The following is a 13,723-nucleotide window of genomic DNA, read 5'->3' on the forward strand; positions in this document are numbered from 1 at the left end:
TGTGGAAAGGCATTTTCAGATTCATCTCATCTTCAAAGACACCAGAGAACACACACGGGAGAGAAACCCTTCAAGTGCACTGTGTGTGGGAAGGCATTTGCACAGTCATCTGCTCTTAAAAAACACCAGAGAACACACACGGGAGAGAAACCCTTCAAGTGCACTGTGTGTGGGAAGACATATTCAGATTCAGCTGCTCTTAAAACACACCAGAGAACACACACGGGAGAGAAACCCTTCAAGTGCACTGTATGTGGGAAGGCATTTGTACAGTCATTTACTCTTAAAATACACCAGAGAACACACACGGGAGAGAAACCCTTCAGGTGCAGTGTGTGTGGGAAGACATTTTCAGATTCATCTACTCTTAAAAAACACCAGAGAACACACACGGGAGAGAAACCCTTCAGGTGCAGTGCGTGTGGGAAGGCATTTTCACAGTCATCAAATCTTCAAGTACACCAGAGAACACAAAAGCATCAGAAGATCCACAAGGAGCGGAGTCAGAGTCTGAAATCAGCTTGTGAAAGTCAAAGTGCCGCAATGAGCCCATCCCTCATGAAACACGAACCGGAAGAAAATCCCTGCTTGGACACTTTTAAAGGTATCGAGGTGAAATGTGAAGAGGTGATGGTGAAATGTGAAGAAGTGATGGTGAAGAGCGAAGAAGTGATGGTGAAATGTGAAGAAGTGATGGTGAAGAGTGAAGAAGTGAAGGTGAAATGTGAAGAAGTGATGGTGAAGAGCGAAGAAGTGAAGGTGAAATGTGAAGATGAACATTCAACTCCAAAATCGCACCTTCACATCGATGGAGTCAACGTGAAGCAGGAGGAGAATTCTCACAATGAGGCAGAGCGAGGCAACTCCCAGCAGTTTGTGCAAGTGGAGGTGTGGGTGGACTTCCTAGACAATACAAAGTCAAGTGGAGACCTGGTAGATGTGTAAGCCAGAGACGATGTCGCTACAATGGATGCACTTTTGTCACAGGTCTTTAATGACAAGAATGTGAAGTTGATCACTCAGTTCCTAGGTTCAACCTGCAGAGTAAGAGCGGCCAGTCTTTGTGGACCTGTGGGTTGGGTCAATCTCTCACCAGGAGCGAGAGCCAATAAGCTCCCAAGCATTCACGATGTTCTCATGATAATTGCTTTTACATGGTGCTTGCTTAATCGCCTCGGCAACTCGGAGTTTTGTATCTCGTCTGAGACGCTCGAAGAGCATCCCCAAGTAGCAGCTGCCCCTGTGTGGCACAGGGTGGTGGCCCTGCACCGGCCTGCATGTGGTCAAGAGCCTGTCAGTATGGGGCGATGATTGATGCGTCATCTCGGTTGTGCAGTTTGTTGGCAATCTTCATTCGAAGCTTTAGTGACTGCAGGAATCCACACTCTCTACTTATTTCGGTAAAGTCATCACGTGGGTAGAAACATAACAGATCACGGCGTTTAGATCACAACACAAGCAATCGTCATCAGGTGGGACAACCACAGCAAGAAGAAGACGCTGAAGTAGGTGCCTACTTCAGCAGTTTTGTCTTCTTGCTGCTGTGGTTGTCCCACCTGATGACGATTGCTTGTGTTGCGATCTAAACTCCGTGATCTATTATTTGTAGCTAATGTTTATAATTTGCTACATTTTGACCCAGATGCCAGCATGCAATGGCCTACTCCTTTTGAATTATGCAATAGTATTTTTTTAAATAGCTTCTTGTTAATACTATGTAACCTGATGCAGTATATTTCACTGCAGTAATTAAATTTTGTTAATATGCCTGTCAATAATTCCAAATGAATACTTGTCTGTGCGTATTTTAAATGTTATTCTTTTATAAGGTGATGTTGATATCGAAAACTGACACATAACTGGCATGCCATAAATAGGAAATTAACTCCTATTCGAATCAATGTATTCATATATGTTGATAAACTGTTTTCAAGCAGATTTTGTCTCCCAACGGTGACTACAGGGACCACGTGATTGTTTAAAAATGTCTTTGATTATAATTATGATTGCCTACAATTCGTCATGTGTAGCTTATTTAGACTATAATTTATTCACTACCCAAAATGAATTTACTTGAAAACATAGAGCTCATATTTGTAAGCAATGTCTTTTTTATTTATACGTTTGAAAAACATTTTTTGCACAAATTGAACTTGTTCAGATACAAGGTGAATTCACAAGGCTTTGTTAAAAATCCAATATTTCAGAATTTTGCCTTAACGGAGAATATTTTTTTTAATGTTGGTAAAAATAAAGATTCAGAAATATATATTGTGCCGTGGCTACAATTTTACTGTAAAGTGGAATTGGTAAAAAAAATGGATGGTTCAATGAGCCACTCCGTCTACGGGAAAGCTACCCATACGGATGTTTACCTGAAACCGGATTCCCACCACCATCCATCCCAGAATTCCCTCATCAATACTCTGCACCATAGAGCCCAATACATATCCGACCAGGAACACATAGCCAGTGAACTCAAGCACGTACACCACGCTCTTAAGGCTAATGGTTACTCTGACTACAATCCGCAAAGCTATCACTCCAACCATGAAGAAGGACCCTCTTGAGGAGCCTTTCAAAACCATCACTTTGCCCTACATTGCGGGGATCACAAAAAAGATCTCCAAAATCTTGAATAAACACAAGATCCAGGTCCGATTCAACACATTACATAAAATCCGTGATCTGGTTCCGTCTGTAAAAGATGTGATTCCGGACATACAGTACCCTGGCATCTACAAACTAAGTTGCCTCTGTGGTAGTAGTTACATTGGAGAAACCAAACGACATGTCTCGGACCTCATTCGTGAACACAAAGCAGACCTGAAACACGGTAGGACCAACACCTCAGCCGTGGCAGATCACTGTTATAATTCAGTAGGCTCACATGACATTGACTTCTCCAAGACAGGTTCTTTGTAAGCCATCTGGCTACCATGAGAGATTCGTTCATGAGGCTATCCACATATGCACAGAGACAATTTCAACCGGCAAGATGGATTCTGGCTTAGCAATCATTGGAAAGATTTGATAAACCATTTCGGGTCTTAATTGATTGTTCACGCTTACGGTGGCTTTCAGACCGCATTCCATTATTTTCGTCTCCCCCCTCCTCTATTCTGAACATAGATGGACTAGTCCTTCTAAATAAACTTGTCAAATCGCTCTCTGTGGTGCTAACGTTAAAAAAACCCGCCACTTTTTTCAAAATTTCTTGCTGTGGTTTTCACACCTGATGACGATTGCTCGTGTTGCAGCCGAAACGTCGTGAGAATTTTATTGTTTTATATTTTTATTATTTGATTCTTTCCCTTCTACGTGGTGACTTTACCGAAAGAACGAAGACCATGAATTCCTCGCAGTCACGAAAACTTTAAATGAACATTTATTTTTACTTTGTTAACATCTTTCACTTTCGCACGCCACTAATTTTTTGCGACAAGAGGTTTCATTACCACAGGTTACACGTGCAGTGGGCCCAAGACGAGGCGAGACGCTTCGCTGGAGGCAACACGTTTATTCAACAAGGGAACCACAACACAGAGGGGTGACGACCCCTCACAGCCGATAACCTCAGGAGGCAGTCCCTCCACACTATGGTGCCCTTACTCTGGTTCTAGCGCTAACCCTTCACTGGTTATGTCTGAATCCGACCCTAGCCAGGGTCACTGGGCACTTCGCTTCAGGGTCTTCAGTGTCTTCAGGGTAGCGCTCAGAGTCTTCTTCAGATCTTCAGGTGGACGAGGACCGCCAAACCCGTTCAGGGGTCCGGCTTTTATCCCCGTTCCAGGGTCTCTCCACCACTGGCCAAGCCTTCTGGAACTCTCTAGGGGGCCCTGGAACATCCCCCAGCCCCCCCCCTCCCCCCCTCTTGGGGTCTGGGGGCCCTGTTAGTCCCACCTGGTCTGTATCCCATCCCCTGTTGACGCATGTCCGCTATTACAGGTCAGCTCCCGTGGTAATACGCATACAGCCCAACAATGGCGCTACATCATCCCCCCCCCCCCCCCCCCCCGTTGCATCCAGGCGTCTGCTACGTTCACAGGAAGCCCTAGGTGCATGCACGAATATGCTCAAGGTGCCATGTCATATGTTCGAGCGTATGGATGTCCCCGACTTATTTATTACCTTTACATGTAATCCAACTTGGCCTCAGATAAAACAAAAAAAGTAATAACTTTCATTCGGCCAGACACCCAGCCGTCGATACGACTTCACAGCCAGGGTGTTCAGACAAAAGCAAGTCAAATTCATCGAGAGCATTCACTGAGAGTCGTGTTTTTTGGAGAAACAAGATGCTGGATGTACTCAACTGAGTGGCATAAGTGAGGACTTCCACATCATAGGGGTTTCCCCTTTTTTTCTGGCAACAAAACTGAAACATTTTGGCGTCCTCTGCTCGAGCATCAATTGGGTCGAGGCTCTCAAGAAAACCGTCCCTTGGTGTGGACCAATCGGTTTCAAGGACAATGCCACATATATATTATCATAGTGCGTGTGTTTTTTGTTTGCATTTTGACTGCAGGTATTGTGGTTAATGCAGCGACATGAATCCTTGTAAAAAGGTTTCAGTTTTGTTGCCAGAAAAAAGGGGAAAAACCCCTATTATTATATTTTGGTACCGGCAAAGGAGGTCTAATGATGTAGATGACTTCCCCACGCTCATATTTTAATCTGGCTGAAAGAAAAAAATCATCCAATCCAAATCGATGTTATATCTGCCGAGTTTCCAAATCCAGAGGAAGACCCAAAATCTGTTTGCAGTAGTGACCGCAAATACGATTCATGGGCCATGCGGAAACCTTAATGTCAATGCAGCAGCATGTATGAAGGACATAGAGGGCAGCAAGAAATATCCGAGACAATTTATTAAAGACACACAAACTGGAGATGATGGATATCCTCGCTATAGAAGGTGAGCTCCAGCAGACGGTGGATACACAGCAAGACTGAAGATTAGAGGCAACGCGGAAATCGAAATGGACAACAGGTGGGCTGTTCCGTATTCTCCGCTTCTTTCTAAAATGTTTCAGGCGTAGATGTGTTGACCACGCTTCACCTCCTCCAGTTAGTGTGTGTATCATGGTGTGTGTGTTTCAGTGTGTGTGTCAGTGTGTGAGGTGCTCGCTAACAGCACTTGTCCCTACAGTCTGTTAAGGCTATACGGGGGATCTTTGTTTTTTGCTTTGTCAGTGTGTGTGTGTCAGTGTGTGTCTGAGTGTGTGTGTGTCAGTGTGTGTGTGTCAGTGTGTCAGTGTGTGTCTGAGTGACTGAGTGTCTGAGTGAGTGACTGAGTGACTGTCTGAGTGAGTGACTGAGTGTCTGAGTGACTGAGTGTCTGAGTGAGTGTCTGAGTGAGTGACTGTCTGAGTGTCTGAGTAAGTGTCTGAGTGAGTGACTGTGAGTGAGTGACTGTCTGATCACTACAGCAGTGCATACTGCTGTGGTGGTACCTGCTATGATTACAGCAGGTATACTGACTAGTGGTACCTGCTATGATTACATCAGTACATACTGTGGTGGTACCTGCTATGATTACAGCAGGTATACTGACTAGTGGTACCTGCTATGATTACATCAGTGCATACTGTGGTGGTACCTGCTTTCACTACAGCAGTGCATACTGACTGTGGTGGGTACCTGCTAAGGTTACAGCAGTGCATACTACTTATATGCTTTATCACGTGTCGTGAATGTAATAGTTTCATCCCAGAAATGGTGTCCTTGATCGGCCCAGAGCAGACATTTCACTTTGCCTTAGAACCTGAGGTAGCACAGCATTAGCAATTCCAAGTTCTTTATGTGACCAATAGCGACGAATTATGTGGCAAGCATTTGAAATGAGTGGGTTATGACGTACTGTACTTCACTCTTATCGACCATTAACATAAGTCTGTGTTACTGGCGTTGTGCTGCCTTGGCTGGTACCAACTTCTTCTTTGACCACGTGGACCACGCGGATGAATGGTCTACGCGAGTCGAGCGAGCGATGGAGAAGCCCCATGGGGGCAAGCGGCGGGAGACTCTCAGGCGAAATCGTGGAAGTCGCGTGACAGAAGCCACGCGTGGAGGATAGATGCATGCTGGCGAGACGTCGTCTTCAGTTTAATTTAAGTTTCACGTGTTAGGTGTAGAGCCCTGTGAGCCGTGCGGCCCTTGACTCGGGTGCAACCGCAACAAAACAAAAACGTGAACAAGAAACATCTTAAAGTGACTACGGGCAAACAGAAAAATCCAGGAAAAAAACAGCAGAGTCTTCCAGAAAAAAACAACCGTATTTCAACGCTGCGTGCAGAAATCCCAGTGGGATGCAAGTCAAACAATAACCATAAGACAATTTAGATTAAAGTTATCAGGCTAACTCTTTACTACAACAAAGGTTTTAAAAATCACCAAAACAAAGCTACAGAAAACAATGTAACAGTGATCGACATAGGCGAGGCCATAACCGATTCAGACAATCGTCACCGGTCTTTGCCGTGAGCGGCGAATCCAACTGGTTGGCCGACTTCGTGGTGAAGCGTGTTCATCACGACACTACCGCTTCCCACATTTACACACTCACGCAAAGACACAGATCCCGCAGCACCTGCCCCGAGCACCTTAACAGACTGTTGGGGCAGGTGCTGTTAGCGAGCACCTGCCCCGAGCACCTTAACAGACTGTTGGGACAGGTGCTGTTAGCGAGCACCTGCCCCGAGCACCTTAACAGACTGTTGGGGCAGGTGCTGTTAGCGAGCACCTGCCCCGAGCACCTTAACAGACTGTTGGGGCAGGTGCTGTTAGCGAGCACCTGCCCCGAGCACCTTAACAAACTGTTGGGGCAGGTGCTGTTAGCGAGCACCTGCCCCGAGTACCTTAACAGACTGTTGGGGCAGGTGCTGTTAGCGAGCACATGTGCAGGCCAGCACGGCTTGGTGAATGAGTTCTTGTGTGCGTGAGAACTTGAGAGGGTGGGTAGGTGGTTTTGTGAGCGATTGATTGGTATAAATAAATATTCTGATGCATTTGCAACTTGGTATCTGAATTCAATATTTGGACGGCAGAACATGTATTTACATTCGTATTCATGCGTGTCATGTATGAAGTGTCTTTGTTGGGGTGTGTGTGTGCACCTTCTACCAACAGTCTGTTCAGAAGGGTGCGCGAGGCGCGTGCTAGTGGTTCGTGTGCTGGGCTCCTCTCTGATTCGTGCGCCACGGAGCACGTGGCGTGCCGTGCCGTCAGCCAAATAGCCGCGTTCTTGCGGCGCTCAAGATTCCCGAAGAATGACCTCGTACGAGAAGACCGCACAGAAAGACATAGACATGGCAAGTGGAGCGAGTGTCGCTGTTTGTGTGTAGATTCCCGTGTGGGGAGTCGGCAGGGCTGTTGCGTCGCTAGAGGATTAGCGCGAATTTATATTCCAGTTAAATTTTTATTTAAAGCTTTCGTGACTGCAGTAATTCATATTCTTAGTTTTTTCGGTAAAGTCACGTTGAAGAGAAACAACAAAATATATATAAAACAATAAAAAATTCTCACGACGTTTCGACCATAACTCAAACGGTCATCATCAGGTGTGTTGGTTTGCATAAATTTATTTTTAAACGACACATTTATTTATTTATAAAAAAAATAGATGGACTAGTCCTGGGCAAACTGCCAAATCGCTGCGCGTGACGCCAACGTTTTTTTTATAAATAAATAAATGTGCCGTTTAAAAATAAATTTATGCAAACCAACACACCTGATGATGACCGTTTGAGTTATGGTCGAAACGTCGTGAGAATTTTTTATTGTTTTATATATATTTTGTTATTTTGTTGTTTCTCTTCAACGTGACTTTACCGAAAAAACTAAGAATATTATATTCCAGTTGTTGAGTTTTTTTTTAAAGTCATGGGCCTCCTCTACATCCACTCAGACTCAAAACGATCGCATCTGATTCAACGTGTTAAAACATTACCAATGTGGAGACGTCCCCTTGAAGGCATCAGCGTAGGGGAGACAAAGGTGGCCAGGCGCGGTGTGCTGTGCTGGTCTTCAGCACGGCTCCGGCCCAAGGCTACCAGGGGGGGATCTTCGTCTCTGCAGCTGTACGTGAGGAGCGTGCTTAGCGGCACGCTTCACAATTTTTTTTTCCTCCGCCCCCGGTTCCCTCCCTTTTGACTCTGGATTCTGAGAAGCCTGCGAGGTCCTCATCCACAGCCGCTTGGGCCGAAGCGGTCGCGGTCTACGAGGCGAACCAAGGGTAGTGAACATCTGTGAGAACGAGCTTTATAGTTCATCGTATTCCTCCAGTGTGAATATTGATTGAGATTCTGATTTTGACAAAAGGCAAGGACAGAAACCCCCCGCCCCCCCTGTGTAGCCGTAACAGACTTGGGGCAGGTGCTCATCGCGAGTAACCAATCAACACCCACCACTCACTTGCTTTAGTGGGAAACAACTTGGACGTGCCCGCCCTTGCTCGACACTAAACAATGATTTAATAGCGACGACGAGTACATTCATACTTAGAGTGACGCACCTTGAATGACGACATTCAAGGTGCGTCACTCTTCGGCCTGTGGCCGCACCTCCCAGCAATTTGCCTCTTTGTTCCCCGTGAACGTTGTCGCAATAAACGTACGATCACGAATCTTTAAAATATCCGACCTTTGTTGTTCCGCAAGAATATTAACGCTCAAACTCGTATCGAACTCTTCATGAATTCACTTGGTCAAACAGTTCAGGTACTCGGCAAAGCATTTCACCACCCGGTATGCAACAGTTGAACAATCTACTCCAAATCAACACCGAAATGTCAAATCATCATCCACCATTGACTTCCACATCGATGGAAGCCATTTGCCATGACGTCCAAGCCATTAAACACCGGAACACCGAACGTGCCATTCAAGTACATCTTGAAACCCATTATCTGAAGTAGTTGGTATTAAACAATAACTAAATAATAGAAACACGTTTACAATATTGAGCGAAGTTATAGTCACGGATTTTTTCCAACTTTAGCTCAACAGGACCACAAAAGCTCAGATATGTGGTTCATAATAAATGAATCAATCTGATTGAAATCATGACCTGGCCAAACACTTTTCGATTTCAACATCACCTTATAAAAGAATAAGATTTTAAATATAAGCGCACAACTTTATCTATCTGTGATGAGCGCTGCACTTTCCGTTGTTTTCATGCAGAGGGCGCTGCAAACCGACGCACCCCCTGCATGGACGACGGAGGCGCAGGGACAGACGTTCGATTACGTTGGAATCGATCTGCAGAAGGCGGTCTTCTCGCACGGCCAGCTCCGTGTCGCCTTATCTCGATCCCGCAATCCCAACCAGGTGAAGGGCCGCATCGAACCGAACCCCCGGCAAGGCCATCTACTTAACGACGAGAGAAAATTCATACGAAATGTCCTTTTCAATTAAGTCTTCTGGATGTAAATTGATACAAGCTTTTAATGAAGAAATAAAATCATCTAATTCAAAACACAACACAATTCAAAGATGTTTCATTTTAAAACTTCAAAACGGAGCATGGGGTACTTGCGTGAATGCGTCCTTCGTGTGCAAATGTTGTGACTTTCCTGGCCTGAAGGCCGTCAACGTGTTGGACCCTTATTGGTGCACAGCGTCTCAACAACAGCAGTGGGGTTTGCTTCAACCGATAGGTAACAAACATCCAGACGTTAATCAGCAAGGAGCATTTCTAGTCCCAGTTAGACAAAATCTATGTCAACACGTAAGACAAAACTACAATTCGTGTTGTAGAGAATGTACCTCCTCCTATACGTGTAACTTTTAAGTGGTATGCCTTGTAACTGATGAATGATCCGAGCGTGCTACCTATTTCAAAGACAATGAGTTGCTCCAGATGCTTCGTGGAACACAAAAGTACCCTTTGACCTGTATCACAAGAACAACGGGTCTCACCTGAGTTCTCTGTACAGGTTACTTTCAAACACACACACACTTTGTCCTAACATCACTTAATCAATGTTTGACCCTTATAGATCAAATGTTACATGTATGCACAAAACCAGACAAGTATACATTGACAGGCATATTAACAAAATTGGATTACTGCAGTGAAATATATTGCATCACATTACATCGTATTAACAAGAAGCTTTTTTAAAAAGTTGCACAGTCTGCTTCACCGTGTATGTAAAACATACTATTGTGTCATTCAAAACGAGTAGCCCATTGCATGCTGGCGTCTGAGTGAAAATGTAGCAAATTCTAAACATTACCTACAAACCACACAACTGAGATGACACATCAATCATCGCCCCCTACTGACAGGCTCTTGTCCACATGCAGGCCAGTGCAGGGCCACCACCTTGTGCCACACAGGGGCAGCTGCTACTTGGGGATGCTCTTTGAGTGTTTCAGGCGAGAACGACACAAAACTCCGAGTTGCTGAGGCGATTAAGCAAGCACTGTGTAAAAGCAATTATTATAACATAGTGCATGCTTAGGAGCTTATTGGCTCTCGCTCCTGGTTAGAGATCTACCCAACCCACGGGCCCACAAAGTGTTCAACTTCACATTCTTGTCATTAAAGGCCTGTGACAAAGGTGCATCTATTGTAGCGACATCGTCTCTGGCTTACACATCTACCGGGTCTCCACTTGACTTTGTATTGTCTAGGAAGTCCACCCACACCTCCACTTTCACAAACTGCTGGGAGTTGCCTCGCTCTGCCTCACAGTCAGAATTCTCCTCCTGCTTCACGTTGCCTCCATCGATGTGAAGGTCCCATTTGGAGTTGAATCTTCGTCTTCACATTTCACCTTCACTTCTTCCCTCTTCACCATCACTTCTTCCCTCTTCACCATCACCTCTTCATATTTCACCTCGATACCTTTAAAAGTGTCCAAGCTGGGATTTTCGTCCGGTTCTTGTTTCATGAGGGATGGGCTTATTGTGGCACTTTGGCTTTCACAAGCTGATTTCAGATTCCACTCCTTGCAGATCTTCTGATGCTTCCGTGTTCTCTGGTGTACTTGAAGATTTTATGAATGTGCAAACGCCTTCCCGCAGAGTGCACCTGAAGGGTTTCTCTCCCGTGTGTGTTCTCTGGTGTACTTTAAGATGTGATGACTGTGCAAACATCCCACACAGAGTGCACCTCAAGGGTTTCTCTCCTGTCTGTGTTCTCTGGTGTACTTGAAGATTTGATGAATGTGGAAATGCCTTCCCGCACACACTGCACTTGAAGGGTTTCTCTCCCGTGTGTACTCTGGTGTTTTTTAAGAGTAGATGACTGTGAAAATGCCTTCCCACACACACTGCACTTGAAGGGTTTCTCTCCCGTGTGTGTTCTCTGGTGTGATTTAAGACCAGATGACTGTGAAAATGCCTTCCCACACACACTGCACTTGAACGGTTTCTCTCCCGTGTGTGTTTTCTGGTGTGTTTTAAGAGCAGATAACTGTGAAAATGCCTTAACACACACAGTGCACTTGAAGGGTTTCTCTCCCGTGTGTGTTCTCTGGTGTTTTTTTAAGAGCAGATGACCGTGAAAATGTCTTCCCACAAACACTGCACTTGAAGGGTTTCTCTCCCGTGTGTGTTCTCTGGTGTGTTTTAAGAGCAAATGAATCTGAAAATGCCTTCCCACACACACTGCACTTGAAGGGTTTCTCTCCGCGTGTGTGTTCTCTGGTGTTTTTTAAGAGTAGATGAATCTGAAAATGCCTTCCCACACACACTGCACTTGAAGGGTTTCTCTCCCGTGTGTGTTCTCTGGTGTGATTTAAGACCAGATGACTGTGAAAATGCCTTCCCACACACACTGCACTTGAAGGGTTTCTCTCCCATGTGTGTTTTCTGGTGTGTTTTAAGAGCAGATGACTGTGAAAATGCCTTCACACACACAGTGCACTTGAAGGGTTTCTCTCCCGTGTGTGTTCTCTGGTGTTTTTTAAGAGATGACCGTGAAAATGTCTTCCCACAAACACTGCACTTGAAGGGTTTCTCTCCCGTATGTATTCTCTGGTGTGTTTTAAGAGTAGATGAATCTTAAAATGTCTTCCCACACACACTGCACCTGAAGGGTTTCTCTCCCGTGTGTGTTCTCTGGTGTTTTTTAAGAGCAGATGAATCAGAAAATGTCTTCCCACAAACACTGCACAAGGGTTTCTCTCCCGTGTGTGTTCTCTGGTGTGTTTTAAGAGCAGATGACCGCGAAAATGCCTTCACACACACACTGCACTTGAAGGGTTTCTCTCCCGTGTGTGTTCTCTGGTGTGTTTTAAGAGCAGATGACCATGAAAATGTCTTCCCACACACACTGCACCTGAAGGGTTTCTCTCCCGTGTGTGTTCTCTGGTGTATTTTAAGAGTCGATGAATCTGAAAATGTCTTCCCACACACAGTGCACCTGAAGGGTTTCTCTCCCGTGTGTGTTCTCTGGTGTGTTTTAAGAGTCGATGAATCTGAAAATGCCTTCCCACACACACTGCATTTGAAGGGTTTCTCTCCCGTGTGTGTTCTCTGGTGTGTTTTAAGAGCAAATGAACCTGAAAATGTCTTCCGACACACACTGCACCTGAAGTGTTTCTCTCCCGTGTGTGTTCTCTGGTGTTTTTTAAGAGTAGATGAATCTGAAAATGTCCTCCCACACACACTGCACTTGAAGGGTTTCTCTCCCGTGTGTGTTCTCCGGTGTGATTTAAGAGTAGATGAATCTGAAAAAGTCTTCCCACACACACTGCACTTGAAGGGTTTCTCTCCCGTGTGTGTTCTCTGGTGTCTTTGAAGATGAGATGAATCTGAAAATGCCTTCCCACACACACTGCACTTGAAGGGTTTCTCTCCCGTGTGTGTTCTCTGGTGTTTTTTAACAGTAGATGAATCTGAAAATGTCTTCCCACACACACTGCACTTGAAGGGTTTCTCTCCCGTGTGTGTTCTCTGGTGTGTTTTAAGAGCGGATGACCATGAAAATGTCTTCCCACACACACTGCACCTGAAGGGTTTCTCTCCCGTGTGTGTTCTCTGGTGTGTTACAAGATTACATGACTGTGTAAACGCCATCCTGCACATCGTGCACCTGAAGGGTTTCTCTCCGGTGTGTGTTCTCTGGTGTTTTACAAGATCAGATGACTGTGCAAATGCCTTCCCACACACACTGCACTTGAAGGGTTTCTCTCCCGTGTGTGTTCTCTGGTGGTTCTGAAAAACTGATGGCCATGCAAATGCCTTGTCACACACAGTACATTTGAAGGGTTTCTCTCCTGTGTGACTTCTCTGGTGCCGTGTCAGACTTCCAGTCCGGTCCGTGCTGTATGCACGCTGGTCGCATTGTTGACTTGTCGTACCGAGCTGCACTGAGTGCCTTTGCTCCATCAGACCAAATCTGCAGAGGAAGCGTCAGCTGCAGACAGAAACAAAGAATATCCACACCATCTACACGTCAGGCACAGAGGAATGCACACGTGACTTACACGTCTATACTTATTAATATATTCATGATGTAATGAAAAGTTTCTCAAATTCATCAGATTTGATGAATGTGCAAACGCCTTCCCACACAGAGTGCACCTGAAGGGTTTCTCTCCACGGGCTGTTATGGCACACAATGAGAGGGCAAATGTCATTAATATGCCTGGAAGCCTTCATATCTTCAAGATGAATGTTAACCCAAAACTCTAAGCACACAATTTCGGCTGTCTGACTACAAAAGGAATATTTATGAGAGCTAAATTCAGCTGACATAGCAAAGG

The sequence above is a fragment of the Petromyzon marinus genome, unplaced genomic scaffold, assembly GCF_048934315.1.
Source record: "Petromyzon marinus isolate PM22_M1 ecotype Great Lakes invasive population unplaced genomic scaffold, UKy_Petmar_22M1.pri1.0 PM_G_Scaffold_10, whole genome shotgun sequence".
NCBI classification, from domain to species: domain Eukaryota; kingdom Metazoa; phylum Chordata; class Hyperoartia; order Petromyzontiformes; family Petromyzontidae; genus Petromyzon; species Petromyzon marinus.